The 12,312-nt window shown below is 40.6% G+C and overlaps 1 protein-coding gene across 6 annotated transcripts in view; it reads left to right on the forward strand.

The window, feature by feature from the left end:
- Positions 1-12,312, forward strand: part of TENM4 (teneurin transmembrane protein 4) — a 1,678,763-nt gene that overhangs the window by 1,069,267 nt on the left and 597,184 nt on the right. For all 6 annotated transcript variants that reach the window (XM_066989940.1, XM_066989945.1, XM_066989941.1 and 3 more), the window contains exon 7: positions 4,983-5,142. The gene's annotated coding sequence lies outside the window, so the exon portion shown is untranslated. The remainder of the gene's footprint in view (positions 1-4,982; positions 5,143-12,312) is intronic.

Below are 12,312 nucleotides of genomic sequence, written 5' to 3' on the forward strand. Positions count from 1 at the left end.
TTGAATAAATTAAACTGCCTGTTTCAAGTGATGCTTTCAGCCTCTTGAGTCTGGATCTAATTCTCAAAAGAGTTTTGCTTCAACCTGTTTTTCGAGTTTTCAAGCAAGTATCTACAGTCTGCAGGATGCAATTCTCTTAAAGGACCTTGGTGCCTATGGGTAAGAAGTAATATCATCCTATCTGGCTACTTTCCCTTTTCTTTTAGGTTTCTTATACATCTTTAATAGACTAAATAAGGGCATGCTAAAACAGGGAAACTTGTCTTTTTTTTTGTCTTTTTTTTTTTTTTATTAAGCTGCTTTGCTTTTTTGTTGTGTCTGTGAGACCAGATCGTCAGCTGCTCTGAGATGCTTTAAATCCAGTGCTAACAGATATGTCTGATTTTAATGTTTTTATAGTAGTTTTAATATTCTTGAGTGGATACACACTTTTCCTTTGCTTTCTGGGACTGATTCTTCTGAGACATTATTAGTAAATACTTGAAAAATTCTGATAGGCTGATGAATGTAATGTGCAAACTAGAGCAAAATCTCTATTTGTTCCTTGTGTGTGCGTGTGTGTGTGTGTACGAGTGTGTGCTGGGGGAAGGTTGTCATTTATTTTCCAGGATCTCAGCAGCAGCAAAATTTCAGGGGCCAAATGCTCAGCTGTGTAAGCTGACCTGTCTCTGAGCAAGGAAACCTATGGTTCATCAGGAAAGCTGGTTGTTTTTATAGACATGGGGTGATTTTTTTTCCCCCTTGGGTGCCTAGGAGAATAAACAAAAAAGCAGTGTGAAATAGAAAAAAAACATTCCGCAAAAAAATATGCATAAGAAGATGCCTCTACTTTTTAATACACTGTAGAAAGTTTTAAAGATACTGACCCAGGCCACATTAAAACATAACATGCATTATATCAGGCATGCTGTTGTAGCAAACAGTTTTTTCTCTGAAGTTTGGCACTGTTTGTTTGCTTTTCCCTCCGTGCTCTGCATTATCACTGGAGTCAAGCATATTGTATTTTTACTTATGTACATATATTTGGAGGGCAAGAGAGGAAAGCATAAGGATTGTAGATAGCAAAAATAAAAAATAAAAAAATAAAAGAAGAGAGAGGTCTGATTGCTGGAGTTGTCACACAGTCATGAGGAACAGGGTGCAATAAATGCCATCAGAGCTCTCAGCAATGCTTAGGACATAAGAACAGAGAAGTGTCCAAGCACGGGCCATGCTTTTTCAATGTTGGTTCACTATTTACTACTGTGATTAGACAGAGCTCATCGCACACTGTGCTGGGCTCTTCAGCGACTGCAGGATGGTCTCTGACTAGTGATCTACATGCTTCATCCTGAAAAAGGTTGAGAGAGCTTGACTGAGGTTTATTCCAGATCTAGTCTGATGCACTTCAAATCAGAATTTGGACCTAAATAGGATAGTTATTATTAATATTATTATTATCATCACTGGTATTATCTCTATGTAAACAAAATACCATAGACCATGACAAAACTGCTGCTTTTATCTGTCTTTGTAATGCCCCAAATCCTGTAATCTAATTGTTACACATCCTTGCTCAAAAGAAAGGCTCAAATATTAGCTTAAGGTTGTAATAGCAATTAGTGCTGCAGAAGCTTAAGCTATCTGCATAGATCACAGGGTTTGCTTACCACATATTTTATCACTAGGTTGGCTTGGGCACCTTATCATCTGAAATCCTGAATTAAGCTGACTTTTGGAGAGTCCATCTGTCTTGTGCTTCAGGTTTTGTGCTGTGGGTGAATGTACATTAAACACTGAAGGGGGAGTTAAGTTGTAAGAAGGTGGGAAATGGGGAAAAGCAAATGTTATGGAAGTGGAGATGGTGCTAAATAATGCCAAAATGTATTTGAAAGACTGAATAGCAGTGGGATCCACTTAACTGATGACAGGACCAAGACAGACGTAGGTTTTTATTCTCCATGGTTGGACCATGGTCAGCAATTCACTGTGGAACCCTGGTCCTGCAACCAGAGCGTGGAGGTAAGCAGAGCAGCAATGCTTGCACCACTTCACCACTGTGCCAGAGAAACTCCTGCTCCAGGCGCTGCTCAAGGCCACAGGGATGGGGAATCTGGATGCTGTGTTATGGACACTGCAGCAAAAAATGCCCATACTAAGATCATTTTAAACTGAATATTTGAAATGTCCAGTTTGTCATCTGGTGCTTCTCTTTATTGGTTGTGGGGAGGAAATAATAAGGCTCCTTTTGTAGTCTGTTCTTTGGTCATGTTTTTATGCTCTTTCCTCAACCATTCGCTGTTGGTAATCATCCAAAGGAAGGCAGATGATTATGGGGACCAGAGTGGTTGTTTTTAGGCTCTGAAGATAAAAGATAAGGAAAACCCTCACTGGAGGTGCAAAGCCCAACCCTGTCCTCCAACGCAGGAGGAACAAGCAGGTCTCTCTGTTACCACTTTAAATCACAAATCCCTATAATAATAATAATAATAATAATAATAATAATAATAATAATAATAATAATAATAATAATAAATCATGACCACCATCCTTTATTTGGCTCCTCCACCTCAATAACACCACATTCTCTGGAGATATTCAAGGCCCATCTGGATGCCTACCTGGGCAGCCTGCTCTAAGGAACCTGCTTTGGCAGGGGGGTTGGATCCGATGATCTCTCGAGGTCCCTTCCAACCCCTACAATTCTGTGATTCTGTGATTCTCTTTGCCCTTAGCGTGTCTCCCTATCAGTTTTTTCCCTTACCTCATACACACTCACTCCCTCCACAAAAGTCTCCTGCCCCGCTGGCTGGCCGGATGCACCATGCAGAGGTCCAAGAGGCTGCTAACAGGTCTCTGTGCTGGCCAGTTTGCACATGCGGACTGGCCAGCTGGCAGCCCAAGCCAAGCAATTAGCTAACGAGCTTATCCCACCGCCATTCACTTACACCTTTCACTTTGCCATTCTCCTCTCCCGCATCACTGATTTTCATAAAACTCAGGATATTTATATCTTTTAAACTTTTGCCCCTCTAGAGAACAGGGTGGAATTAGCCACCAGGTTCAGAATATACTGCTGGGTGCAGGATTGGCAGATGGGGAGCCAGATGGACAGACAGCATTCCTGTAAAAGCCTTATTTCCTTAGGAAAAGAGGCCGTCAGGTCTAAGTGCTAATAGTGAGGAGCTATAGGATGGAGGGATTATGCCCTTAAAAAAATAATGTCATGCATCAGGCACTTCTGCAGAGAGTTACAGTGGTAGGGTAAGTGCCTTACTTTGTATTGAAGGTGTGAGTTTAAGTCTTGCTCTATCTTTGGTAGAGTCACTGCAAACTGGGGTAGCTACTCATTCAAAAGTGAAAGGAAAAGGAAGGCGGATTTGTCAATCTCCATTACTCCTTTGTGTATTGTCATTTAAAGGCATTCGTGTGACTTCCTTTAATCTGACCCAATAGGCTCATGAAACCTTTTTTTATTGGTTTTCTTTACCCGGACCAATAAGACAAATTAAATAGCATATTAATGTAGCATCTGATCCTGCAAATGACTGAACCCACCCTCTGATCCACTTGCACTCTGGAAATGTCTGGATCACACATGATCAAGTCCAACTGGCAACATAACCTATATCTGGACATTTCAGACAATAAATAAACAAACAAATAAATAAATAAATAATAAAAAAGACCATTTTAAAATCTCTAACTTTGTACTCATTAAATATGCTAATGCTATAGTAAAGCTTTAACTTGTACTACCCCTCTTTGGGGCTTAGTAGTACTGGTGTACGGGAGTGGTTCAATTTTGTGGTTGTTTGGTCCCTGTTACACTCATCATTGAGTGTACAGAATCAAGCACATACTTTATTTAGCCTCTTGGATACAGATGGTGATTTTTATAGCATCTCCTCTTTGCAGCAGCCTTTGGACCCTTGCAGTTACTTCTGGCATGAAGAGGTGGGGAGTATAAAAGAAGAGAAAGGTGAAATGCCATAGTTGTGAGGATTATCGTATGTAAAAATGATATAAGAGCAAAACCAACCTCCAGTGGTTACCAGATTCCCTAGGAAAGAGGGGAGAAACCTTTGGTTGAACCCAAACTCCTGTCTAAGGAGTTGTTGATAAGTGAGAATGCTTTGAGTCCTCCTCACTGCTGTGATTATCTGAAGTCTGGATGCTTGTTTATGGGTGCTGGCTGCAGGGTGAGGCTGTCTTGATATGAAGAGAATAAAAAGTTGCAGAAAGCTGTATTACTCAGAATTTTTGAAAGAAATGGCATTACTTACAATTTTATTTAAATCTGTTTGATAGCTACAAAAGTATCTAGTGCTCTGGATACTATGTACAAAGTCATCACAGCTAAGGGTATCCAGTGAAATAAATCGTGCAAAGAAGCTGCTGGAGCATTTCAGAACAACTTTAACTTCATGTTTTCCAGTAATCTGATGTACTTTCAGTATCTAAAGCTCTGTAATCACTTTTTTTTCTTTTTTTTTTCTTTTTTTTTTTTTTTCCCCACTGTAGAATTTGCTCTTAAAAAATCAGGTCCAATCTTCAAAAATATTCACTGACTTCAGAGGGATATTTTCATGTCTCTAAGTTCAAACTTACTGTAGAAAATTTACTTATGTAGGATGGCAATCTGAATAACCTTATTTTGTCTGAAAGTGGATAAAGGTCATTTAAAAATTTCATTCATCCTAGGCAAAAGAGGTTGCTTGCTTATGAAATTCTGTTATAAATTAATTTTGCATCTGGTACTGCAAATGTACATGATTGTTTCTTTTTGACCCCTTTGCAATGAATAGGAGAAAGAGATGTGAGTAGGGATCTGTAGCATTAGATCCATTGCTTTTTTATATTTTTTTTCTATGGCATTTTAATGATAAAAGACCAATTTCTGCCCTTGCTTAACCTCCAGCAACCCCACTGATTTCCTTCTTCATTCCAAATTGTAATGAATGACTTTGTACACTGGAGCCCTTTTATTCTTTCTCTTGCAGATCGAGTGTCTCAGCCCGGACAATGGGCTCCTGCCTACATAAGTGTACAACTGGGATAAAATCACTGACTTTAGCAGACGTGCTCCATCGTGACTGAGAGTCGAATCTGGTCTGTGACATACAAACTGTAATGGAATGTAAGCCAGGGAAGAGCATGCAAGTAAGCACCATTTTTAACTCTTTAGCATAGCTTGTGTTTGTATCAGCCCTGACTCATGGTTTATACACATAGGATACGTATTAAATATCGCTGTACTTGCACTACATGTATCTATTTGAGATAATTATGGCTATTGTAGTACTGATGCGACTTAGAGTCTTTAATGCATTTATCCTCACAACTTCTGATAAAGTGAGGAAGTGTTTTTATCTGTATATTATATACAGGAAACTGAAGCCTAGATCATTTTTTGCTACACCAGGGAACTGAACCTGGATTTTCTGAGTTGAAAGCTAGCACTCAAACTGTTGATCTGTCTTGCTGTAAGCGGTACAAATAGGTGCAAAGAATAGCACCTCTTGTAAATTGGGGATACTGAACTACCTGATCGTGGTACAGCAGACATGATAAATTGCTTACTATTAAATAAAGTGTTTGGGAATTGTAACTTAGCTATGGAGAGGCTACACTATTATTAATGATGCACAAGGCATATATTTCAGCTTATTCTTCCATATCCATATTGACTCTGAAGTGCAAACAATAATACAAACTAGATTTTGCCAGTAAACTAACACAATTTATCTGGAGGACACAGCAGAAAATAGGAGCAGAGCCCAATCACTCTCTGTTCGTATGCATGTCTGCTGATGCAGGTGGCCTGGGCAGGGGACAGAGAAAATTTTGATGTTCCTTACCTGTCTGCTGAGGATTCATTGAGATGAGTTGAGCCCTACAAAATTAATAAGTGATGAAAATGTGCATCAGAGCCAGTAATCGTACTCAGATCTGCTGTGCCATTGCCACAAGCTCACTTTTTCTCTCTCTAATCTTACAATAATATGCTTACTTTGCCATCTCAAAGGTCAACGATTGGTTCAATACATGGAAAGGAGATGCCTGAATGGAAGGTGTTGGGGAAGTGGAGAGTTTTATTCTGCTGTCTCAGAGGTTGTTCTTTAAAGGGGAAAGGAAGTGTCTCCAGTTCAGACCTGTTCTTTTAATAAGACCAGGGCTGTCTAAGAATGAAATAACTGTCTTTTCATTTCCCAAGAGCATCTAGCATGTGAATTGGTCTAGTCATATGAATTTTGAAATTGCACAAGCATAAATCGAGAGTGAGTCATTTAAAGTTTGTCAAGATATGTGGCCTTACTGGAAAATAAGGAGATATTACACAGTTGTCTAAAGCAGCAGATTTCATCAGAAAAAAGTCCCCTTCACAAAGAGATTATGCCTTGAATATGACTGCATATTGGCCTTCCAAGTTTTATTTGATCTCAAATATTATTTGATATAATGCAGTATTTCATTGCAATTTAACAGCTATTCGCATTCACACAGCTAGTCTAAATAGGTTCTTATATGTACCTATCACCCTGGTAGCCAGGCTTCTATATCAAATCCTGTACATTTCATTATTATTAAAAATATAAAAGTAATCTACTCCATCCATTTTGTATGGCGAGATGAGCAAAATTGGATGTGAAGTCACAGTACAGTAATAGAGTAATTATTGTTTGGAGTTTCTTCTAATGGCCAGTTCTACTGAAGATGTATTGTGTTACAGTTTTTCATGGCTGTTCTGTCATATACTGTGGATTAAGAAGTATTGTCTCCTATCCCATGGATTTAAAAAAAAATGCTTTAAATACTTAGGAAAATATTTCTATGAAAAGGCGTAATTTGATCTTCTGGACAATTTATACTCTTCTTGACATGATCTGCACCTTCTTGATGCAAATCTTCTTCCTCCTTCATAAGATATCTGTGGAATTTTGGGAAGCAAAAGGGTCCTTGTTCTACTTCATCAGAATGAATGAACCAATATCTTATATGAAGTCAGCTACATATGGTGTATGCAACTGGTTTAGACAATAGCAGACCCTTTCACTTGAAGGACGGGGATCTTCCATGAGAGACCTCCTGAAATGGTTTCCATAGTATTTTGTTTGAATTTGTTGTGCTGTTTTTCTTTTAACAACACATTTAGAGATTTAAAATATAAATAATTCATAGAGAAAAAAAATAATAAGCTTAAGGAAGGGAGAATAGAAAACTATATGCTTACAGGACCTTCTGTCTAACTGCCTATAAATAATTGTCTTGTACATATTAGCCATAACAGCGCATGGTCTCTGATAGTATTATAAACCTGGACGTCAGCTGCAGAGCTCAGCTGCTGTTTGTAAATTGTCTTAACTGTGCTCTTGATTTTTCTGTGCTTACTGTATATAGTTTTGTTTTATTGGCACTGTACTGTAAGCATATTCTGCACTATGCAAATATAAGAGCTGAGAAGCATATGGGCCGAATCCTGCAACACTCACTCAGGCAAATGTCCAACTCACTTGATGGGAACTTTTCCTGAGTAAGCAGGAGCAGGCTCTCATCTCCATCTTCTGCCTCCTCTGATTTCTCAGGTATGACAACAGACGCTGGTACTTTGAAAACAAAGAAAGTGTGGGTATAAGGCCCAGTACAGTGGGTAGGTGCTCAGTTCTGTCCTCCTTATGCCCTGAGATCCTCTGAGATGCTACAAAAGGCATCTCAGTCAAGATAGAAGGACCCTCTCCAGCCTTTAGCATCCTGCTGGGCATCAGATAATAAAATGAAAGAATAAATGAAGTGTTAGCATCTCACCAGAACCCATCTCATGGTACCAGTGGTGGAGACATCTCTCCCAGTTAATGCAGGCTGGATTAAGGTGCAGGCATCCTATGGAGTAGAAGGAGGGAAGTCCTGCCCGAAGCATGTGTCAGGAGCCCCCTGCGATTTCTGCTCCCTCACCTTGCTCAAGGGTTTTGGCAGAGAGATGTAACCTATCTCCAAGTGGGAATTCCAGGATTCAGCTCTGCATCTAGCTCAAGGTCAAGCCTGCTGTCCATCACACAGGAGTGGGCTCTCAGCCCTCAGCCATGCAGGTGGCTTAGAGTTTGGTCCCATATCTTGATCTCTGTGTATGACATGATGCACTTTGTGGTGACAAGAAGCATGGTGTGGACTTCAGGTCCCAGTCCTACAAAAGCTCGTACAAGGGCTCAGCTTTGTATTTGACTCCAGTTTTGTCTACACTGGCCATGACAGCCTGATATATATCAGAGAAGCTGGATTTCTTTGATCCAGCTACCATGGGAACCAGTGCAGCAGCAATGCTGTAGTACAGACCACATCACAAGCCCAACAGGGCCCCAGGCTACACACTTGGGGCTGATAAAGTGCTCTGAACATTGGGCTGCATGTTTTCAGGGCCAATGGTATCTGTAATATCTAGAGTAACGCTAGCAGTGGTACTCATACCTTCCTTTGTCCTGCAGCCATGTCCTTTCAGCAGTGCCTGATTGGAAACTTAAGCTGCAGCTTTTACTTGCCTCATTCTCATGCACCTTTCAACCAAAATGACTAATTCAAACAGAGGCTTAAAGGTCAAACCCCCCAGACCTGGTTTTGCAAACCCTTTTGTACATGGCTTTTCCCCTTGTCTAAAAAAAGCTATTCTCATCAGGAAATGTTGGTAAAAAGGGTTTAATTACAGAAATCATTTTGCTCCCTATGGAGAAAGCATGAAGAATGGCATATTTCCACATTTGAATTGCACTTTCATCAAGAAAAGAGTGATTTCCCCTTAAGAATGTTCTGGAGGAGTAGAAAAGAGCATTGAACCCTGGGGTGTGTATTATTTTATAGTCTCTGAAAGGCAAATGGTTTCACTTCCATTGATTAAAATATATGAGTTTTTCCTTCTGCATTACTCTCTTGGAAGTAAAAATAAAAAAAAAAAAATCTTTAGCAGAGGTTGTCAGTGGTGCAGCACCTCTTGGCAAAGGGCTGACCTAACCAACCAAAGACACTTCTGCTGCTGAACTTCTTCAGCAAGAAGCCTCTGACCACAGCAGATGTTGCTACTTTTTGCTTGATGAATGGGGACTTCATGACAGGTGTTTTCATAGGTTTGTGGGAGCAAATGTCAGCAGGGAAACATAACCCAACATCAGGACTATTAAGTGCTAAACTGAACCACAGCTCCAGGACTTGCTCTCCTGTCTCCTAAAGCAGGAGGTCTAATAGGCTTTAGTTTTTTCAATTGCCTTCTCATTCCACAGATGTAGCTACTTTACGAACTTTGCATAAGCATTATCTGGAAGGGAATTTGAGTAAATAGTTTCTGTTCACAAGGAACATTCGACTGTGCGAATCTACCCGTTGTACAGGACACAGGCACAATATGGCAGGCTGGTGAACACTGACATTTTGAAATGAACATCTTCATAAAATATGCTCCAAATTGGTATGCGGCACACTTCTGCAACCACAGTAATTTGCTGTGAACTGAAGCAGGGGGATTTTCCTAAGCAAAGTCGTTTTGTCCCATTAAATTACTATCGTTCTCTCTCTGTTTTTTTTTTTTTTTTTCTTTATTCCAAGAGCATCATTGTCTAGTTCAGTTAACAGGGAAAGGCCAATTACACAAACAGTGCTGATCTGTTAAACTTGGATTTACCAGCCAGCATACAAACAAACACTATGCTACTGCACACTTGGGTTTACTAGGTTCTATTAATAATGCTGTTGGACTTAAAATAAATAAATAAATAGATAGATAAACAGTTAAATAAATAAATAGCTGGAGTGAACAGGCAGATCAAATGGAAGAATTTCAAAACTGCAGGAAAGTACTGCAAACAAGTGAGAGCACTAAGAACAAGAAAAAGCAAAAGTTATATGCAATTGGAAATGAAGATGTTCCATTTCCTTTCTAAAATCAAATGCAAACTGCTCATGTGACTGATTTAGTATTGAACAAGAGAGGGAAAATTGCCTCTTGGCATTTAAATGGAAATGTTTCTTGTTCAGAAATTTTGGAAGCTTGCATACTGTATGATTTTTGAAAGGCTTATACAATTACCATTGAATTTGGATACGGTCTATTCCTAACAATATATATATTTCTCAATTAAACTTTGCCCTTCCAGAGACCTAAATTACCTTTGTCTAGAGCCTAGATTCCTGATGTGGAATATATTCCATCAGGCAACAAGGCCGATGCAAATGTATTTCTTTTTTAATATGTATGACTGGAAAAACAGTGAACAGTAGCAGCTATTTTGCAAAGCAGACCGTTACATCGACAACTCCACTGTTTAAGTTAATGTTCTGATTTGTCGTGTGCCTTTTTACTCTGATTTCTGGGTTTGGAATAAAATACAGTCTCACCTTCTTACCTTCCTCAAAGGCTGGAAATTTTAGGACAAGAAGAAAAAACAGAACATAGCTGACTTGCACCTGGCTGATTTAAAGGTGTGCCATAAAGAGGACAGTCCCCATGTACCTCAAAGCACTGCATGAAGTACTGCAATCCATTATGTTCAACACTCTTCTTACAATGCAGTTTTAGGGCCTAATCCAGTATCACTCCAAGATTTGTGTTGCCAGCTTAAGCCATGCAGAGTCTGTTGCTAAAAATTTTTGCAGGAGTAAATTTTGAGGAGGGACTTGAAACAGAAAAGCGTGATTATTAGGTGCATGAGAAACTGATAAACTGAGTGTAAAAAGCAACAGATTATGAATCTGGGCAAGAATAAGTTATCAGGGACCTGCCTGAGGTCAGGCAACAAAGCAGTAGCAGGGCTGGACACGTACACACACCACCCACCTTTCCCCCCTTCAGACTACGCTGAATAAAAACAGTAAATGAATGTAATTTCTTATCATTACAGTTTAAATTAAAAAAAAAAAAACAAAACTACAACAACAACAATAAAACGACCACAACAACAACAAAAATCATACAAATATTTAAAAGGCAGAAACTGGCAGCATTGGTCTTCCTCTCAATGAAGACATAATCTTAAATTATGCAACTGAAATCTTGCAGTCCTTCTTCCTGAGAAGTTGGTTTAAATTATTAAACAATATAATTATGCATTATTATTAATAATAATAACAATAATCTCCTGGCATCGCTGTGAATGATGCTTCCTGATCCTAAAAGCAAGGCATTGTGCAAGTTGCCTAACTTGGGATAGGAAAGAACGGAGGTTTTCTCCTCCTTGTTACATGTGCTGACTCTGGAACCCAGCTGACCCTGGGAAGACAGAGGGAGGCACATCAGAGACAGGGCACAGAGGCACCACTTGAGGCAGCTCTCCTATCCCCATTTCATCCCATTCCCATGCCAAGGCCAAAGCTCAACCCATGACTTAAGTTCATTCCCATTCTCTGCCCTCCTATTACCTTCAGATGCCCATGTCCACACTCATGTCCACACACATTTCATCTCACTACCATTTCCATGCCTATGCCCACGCCCAGACCCAGACCCATGCCCATTCCCTACCCATGCTGTGCCCATTCCCATGCCCAGTCCATGTGCCCTATGCCCATGTCCCTGTCCATCTTTGCCCCATGCCCATGACATGCCAATCTCTTCGCTACGCCCATGTTATGCCAATGCCATGTCCATGTCATACGCATCACTTCTCTGTGCCTGTGCTGTGCACGTGCCACCTCCATGCCCATGCCCATGCCTGTTCCCATCCAATGCCCATGCCCATGCCATGTCTATCGTATGTCCACACACAGATCTATGCATCCTTTATGCATAGATCCTGCATGCTATGCCCATGTCCATACCCTTCCCATGCCCATGCTCCTGCCCACCTGCTACCCATATCCATATCCATCCCTTCCCTATACTCACATTATGCCTTCCCTATGGCCATGTCTATCTCCTCCCTATGGTCATACCTATGGCCATGCCCATGCCTATGCCCACGTCCATCTCTTCTCTATGCCCATGCCCATCTCATCCCCATACTCATGTTCATCTCCTCCCTACGTCCATGCCCATGTCTACACCCATGTCCATCTCTTCCCCATGCCTATGTGTACACCCATATCTTCCTCATGGCCATGCCCATGACCATCTCCTCCCCATGCCCACACACATCTCCTCTACATGCCCAAACCTATGCCCACGTCCATCTCTTCCCCATGCCCATGCCCACATCCATCTCCTCCTCATGTCCACGCACATCTCCCCATGCCCATGTCCATTTCTTCCCTACGGCTGTGTCTGTGCCCATGTCCATTTTCCTTTCATGCCCATGCCCATTTCCCTTAAATGTTCATGACCATCTCCTCCCCATGCCCATGCCCATGCCCGTGTCT

The sequence above is a fragment of the Anser cygnoides genome, chromosome 1, assembly GCF_040182565.1.
Source record: "Anser cygnoides isolate HZ-2024a breed goose chromosome 1, Taihu_goose_T2T_genome, whole genome shotgun sequence".
NCBI classification, from domain to species: domain Eukaryota; kingdom Metazoa; phylum Chordata; class Aves; order Anseriformes; family Anatidae; genus Anser; species Anser cygnoides.